The sequence below is a fragment of the Capsicum annuum genome, chromosome 5, assembly GCF_002878395.1.
Source record: "Capsicum annuum cultivar UCD-10X-F1 chromosome 5, UCD10Xv1.1, whole genome shotgun sequence".
Classification (NCBI taxonomy): Eukaryota; Viridiplantae; Streptophyta; class Magnoliopsida; order Solanales; family Solanaceae; genus Capsicum; species Capsicum annuum.
The window spans coordinates 133,738,344-133,744,704 of NC_061115.1; positions in this window are offsets into that span (position 1 = coordinate 133,738,344).

Here is a 6,361-nt window from a genome sequence, read left to right on the forward strand (position 1 = left end):
CTCAGAATTTAGTGTAGATAAAAACCCACTCTAAAACCTTATTCAGAACTCTAAGCCGGCTTCATCCTTCACATTACTGTCAGGACAACTCATGAATAAACCAGTCTTCACAGCCACCTTCCTAGATGAACCTCATGTGAATGAAATCCCTAAGTAAATGGTTGATCTTATTCCTGAAGTCTCTTTGTTTGAAAATTCCCTTTTATTCAAAGAGTCAACTAAGTTAAGACATCCTTTCCTTTCAAAGCCAGACTCCTTCTTCACTCAACTAATTGATGAAGATTTATCCCTAAAAAAATATAAACTTTCTGACAGTGTAATGACAAGTGATGATAAGGTTGTCAAAAATTATGAAGGACCAAAAATTTGGGGTGTTACGAGATCTTACATTTTGAGAACTTCGCATACAACTGTGAATCTTTTAAAGTTTGCAGCACAAGGCATAGGTGATCGGTATAATCCGCCTCACTCTTGGAGTACACCAAAATATCATTAATAAATACAATGACAAACAAATCTGAAAACTGACGAAATGCCCAGTTCATAAGATCCATAAATTCCTTTGAGGCATTAGTCAAACCAAAGGACATCACCAAAAACTCAAAATGACCATATCGGGTTCGAAAAGCAGTCTTAGGGATATCCGCCTCCCTAATCTTTAATTGATGATAGCCCGATCGAAGATCGATCATAGAAAAGTACTTAACTCCCTAAAGTTGATCAAATAGGTCATCAATCCTAGGAAAAGGATACTTATTCTTCATAGTCACCTTATTCAACTTCCGGATGTATATACACATCCTAAGGGACCCATCCTTCTAACGCACGAAGAAAATCGGAGTACCCCACGGAGAAACACTAGCATGAATAAAAACTTATCTAGATGATCTTTAAATTACTTCTTAAGTTTCTTCAACCCAGTTGAAGCCATTTTGGAAAGAGGTATGGAGATAGGGCGAGTGTCTAGAAGAAAATCAATCCCAAAATCAATTTTCCTATTGGGGGAACACTAGAAAGATCATCAGGAAACTCATAGACCACAAGGACCGATTGCAAAGAGGGAGCTTTGGATCTAGAATACTTAACATGCACTAAATGGTATAAACACCCCTTGGAAACAAATTTTCGGGCTCTAAGATAAGAAATAAACCTTTCCTTAGGCACTTAGGAACTACCTTCCCACTCAACCATTGGCTTATTCGAGAATCAAAAACTGACCCTTTAGGTTCGATAATCAATAGATGCATAGCACGAGTGTAACCAATCCATCCCTAAAATTACATTAAAGTCTAACTTGTCTAATTCAATCAGGTCCATTAATATCGCCCTACCACAAACGGATATCACACAACTCCTATAGAATCTTCTAGCCACACTAGAGTCACATACTGGGATAGACACAGAAAAGAGACCAGGAATACCCTTAGGATTAAAACCTAAAAGAATAACCACATAAGGAGTCACATAAGAGAGTGTATACTCGAGATTAATTAGATAATATACATCAAAAGAGAATAGTTTTAGCATACCAGTAACACTATCAGGAGATACCTAAGAATCCTAATGAGTGGAAAGAGCATATAGACGTTTCTGACCAGTGCCAGAGCCAGAAATAGCACCCTTTGGTATGGAAGAAACAAAAGAAATAACTGGGACATTATTATCCCCCATAGCAACATCTCCTGAAGGAGAGTTTCTCTGAATGTGGCAAGGCTAACCATATCTGAAAAACTTATTCCTCCCCCCATCACAAAATCCACGATGCACTTGACCATAAAAATAACAAAGGGAATATGACACTAGTGATCCGTGCTAAAAAAGATGATGACTAGATGGCTTGGGATATGGATCACTAGCCATAGAATATAAACTAGAAGTCCTCAACTTCTTCTGGGACCACAACCTGCCAACCTTGCCACTATTCTGTTGGCCATCACCCTACTCAGAAAATTGGGATCTCTTACTTTGCCTCTCCCCTATTTTGGCTTGTTTCTTCTTTTTCATCTTCCACTGATTGCATATACACCACAAGACAAGAGATATCTATGTAACTATTTAATAAGGCATCCTTATACTTCAACACCAAGTAGTGAGACAAACGAAAAGCATACTTCCTCATCTTAGACCTCATACTAGATACTAGCTCAGAAGCATAAAGGGACAACTGGTGCAAATTCAAGGCATACTCATTCACAATCATCTTACCTTGCTTCAAATTCATGAACTTCTCAGTCTTTGCCTCCTTTAACTCCTGAGGAAAGAAGTGGTCAAGAAATATTCTCAAGAAATCCTCCCATAATGTCAACTCCACATTATCTCCCCTAGACTGATCCCGCTCATCATACCACTGATATGCCATATTCTTCTGCTGGTAAGCAGCAAATTCTACACCATTAGAGTCAGAAGCATGAATCACATGTAGAATCTTCTCCATTTTATCTATGAACCCTTAAGAATCCTCTTCAACCTTAAAACCAGTAAAGGTCTGAGGATTCAACCTTATAAACTGGCCAACCCTGGTGGCCATAAAAAAAATCAAAGTAGTACCAATATGACCCAACTTACGTGATTGAGATATCACCAACTTGGTCAATAGATGAATGGAATGGATGAACTCAGCATTGGTAATATCTCCTGCGGTAACCGAGCAGAATTGTTACTAATGGGAGAAGGATCAGTGAGGGCAGATGAACTCCACTAGGGCAATCAGAAACAAGGACCCTAGATCAAGTTTGAACTCCTTGAGTAGGAGGATCCGTATCTACATTGTCCTCAAGTAGGACAGAAGAGTTTCCATGAATAGCAAATCTTCTGGGAGGCATGATCTTAAAAGCGAACAAATGAAAATTAGTAGAGATTTTAAGACCTTAGAATCTACAGCCCGATAGTAGATCACAAGAAGGGGAATCATTCCTAAATACCTCGTAGCCTCTCAAATATAAGTGTGGGGCACTACATACCCATAAAAGAGACTCTACATGACATGACTTTGTGGACACCAAATGAAACCAAACCTAGGCCCTGATACCAAATTTGACATAATCCAAACCAGGACTTGGTAGTGATGGGTATCTCAAGTTTATCTAGGACTGGAGACCACGCCCGTTGCCTAGTCAAACTGAATATAATGCCTAACAGAGACTGAATTCCAAACATATAACAAGATAAGATATGAAAGATCAAAGAAATTATAAGATAACTAAATATTCAACTACCAATAACCAAAACTTCCTAAGTCCATAGAAATATCCATAAAGCCTATAAAAATATAAAAAGCAAATCTAACTCGGGACATGCCCCCGATGCTGACAATAATAATGACAATAATAAGGTTAATGTGAACTCTTCAATTCTAGTCTAAGAAGGGAAATTATTAAAATGACAAAGTCTTTCATAGAATGGAAGATCACCACTTCACCACTAATGACCGACAAACTGAGTCGATCCATCTAACACTGTGCAGGAAAAGTAGATGTATCTTTGGTGCCTGCATCGCATGGGGATACAACAACCGATAAAGGTTAGTGGGTTAATCACTAGCATGTAACTTAATGGATAGAGGATAAAATAATTCCATGATCCATATATCAATTCATTCAAAACTAACACACAATAATATATATATATATATATGTATATATGTATATAAGCATGTCATGTCGGGATAGGGAATAAGTCTTAGCATGAAGTAAAATTTATCCTAGACTATATACACAACCGTTATAAATAGGCACCCATGAGCTCTATGGGTTTAGCTTTCCCTGTCGAAAGGGCCTCGGTGTGTATTAGCCGCACGAATCAGAGGTACTAAGGAACTCTAGGGAATGTACCAAACCCATGTTAATCCAAGATACAAATATTTCAATAGTACAAACTAGGTACACAGGTCATCGAGACCAAACCTCATGTTGGCAAACATGAGTTTCCAATATAAGTTATCTGAGACCCACACCTTAACATCGACAAAATCCATGTTCATTATTTAATCATTTATGTAATGCAATAACATAGGTGAGTAAGTAAAACCAAGTGACAATTTCATAATACAAAGCCATTTACATAAGTGGGTTGAGGGAACAAAATTATTCAAAGCTAATTCCAATCTCAAAACATCAAATTGGGGGAAATCATGGCCTCTTAGTTTATTCACCATTCCCATGCACTCCACACCCATTAATAAACCATGAACAATGCATAATAAATTATGGAAAAACAATTTAAGAATCAACCATGTCAAACCCTCAACCACATCAAAAACCACATTAAAACATGCTTTTTGTAAATTAAGAATTGAGAAAAGTAACGTGCCTGAAATAGCAAAATTTTATAGAGAGAATTCAACCCTTAATCCCTTAGATGACAACCTTCTTAGAAACCCTAGTATCTTGACCTAGGAGAGTTTTAAGAGAAGAGAGTATTTTTTATTGTGTTATGAATGAGAAATAAACCTATTGAGTGCTTTAAGGATGTGGTCTCTAAGTAAGGGAAAAGGGTAATTAACCAGAATGCCCTTAATGAAAAGACTGAAAATTGATCGCCTAGTCACTATGGGTTTCCTTATGGTTCGTAAGGTCCCACTCATACTCTGGATAGTGGCCATGATCACCAATATTAATTTGGCTATGAGTCGCACCATATGACTTATACTCAAACATTATAACTCATATGGTCCAGTTGTTTCCAAAGTATAAATAATTGGGCATCATACTAATTAGGTTGCGGAAGACACCATTCAACTAGTTTTGAGTCCTTATGTCTTGTAACCCCTTAGTTGTAGTCATAGCAAAAACTCTAGGCCAACCTACTATATAGGATATGATTGGGTCATTAAGACCTTCCAGGACTCCCTACGACTCATATGGAAGTCATAGTTTGGGCAGTGAGGATAAAATTTTAGAAATTTTCAAGGACCAAATATCCAAGGTGTTGCATCCATGTACTATTTAGGATTTCAAATTTCAGAAATATTTATATAACTTGAGTTTTAGAATTAATCTAATACCTCTAGAAGTATTTATATAGTTGGGGTTGGCGTCACCTAAACCAACTTTAATGAGACTTCTTATGATGGATCGCATTGTAAAGAAACCTTAGGGAGCTTCATATGATGTTTTAGTGAGGGTTGTGTCCTTTATTTTTCATCTAATTTCATCATCCTTCCCTATTTAGTTGATATTGAGGTTCCCATTAACTTAGAGAAACCATTCCTTATAACTCAACAAATATTGATTGATATGGAAATTGGTCAGCTGAAGTTTTGGTTAAATTATGAGAAATGACATTCATTATTTTCCAATACATGAAGCAACCAAAGTACATATGTGTGATCTTATTTATTAATACAATTGATGAGGATGCCTTGATAGTTTCTATTGAGAAGAGGCTGGGTGTTAAAGCACTAGCAATAGTAATAATAAAATTTGAATGTGATGATATTGATGAGTATGATGAGATGGTGAGCGCACTTACTGGCCTGGATTCCTATACCCTTTCACCAAAAAAGGTAGATTGATATTTAAGAAATAGAGTGACCCTACCAGTCAAGCCTTCCATTGAGGAGTCTTCTATCTTAGATTGCAAAGCTCTTCATCCTACTTTTGTTATGCATTTTAGGGAGCCAACAACCCTATGTCAGTTATTATAGTAATAGACTTGGTTGAATGACCAATTGAAGCTCTAGTGTCAGTTATATAAAAGTTCAAGGGGGCTATTAGATGGTCTATTACTGATATTATTGGTATTTTACATAGAATATGCCAGATTGTATTTCTAGAATTAAGCACCAGTGTAGGTTGAATCCACCTATGCAAGAGGTAGCAAGAAGAAAATCATCAAGTGGTTAGCTACAGGTGTAATTTACCCTATTGGTAATATCAAATGGGTGATCCTGGTTTTATGTATGCCAAAGAAGGATAGAATTACTCTTGTTCAAAATGTGAAGAGTGGGCTTATTTTGATGAGACATGTCACAAGTTGGCAAGTGTGCATTGATTATAAGAAGCTGAATGCATGAACTGAAAAGGATCATTTTTTATGCTTTTTATGGATCAAATATTAAAATATCTTACTGGTAGAGGATGGTATTATTTTCTTGATGGATATTTAGGATACAATCAAATGTTTATTTCACTTGAAAACCAATAAAAGACCACTTTCACTTATCCATATGGGATGCTTTCTTTCAAGAGGATACCTTTTTTATTATGTAATGCGCCAGTGAACTTTCAGTGTTCTGTGATTTTTATCTTCTCTGAAATGGTGGAAGACACTATTGAGATATTAATGGATGATTTTGGTTGTTGGTGACTCTTTTAAAGATTGTCTGTCCCATCTAGCTAGTGTATTGAAAAGGTACAACTAT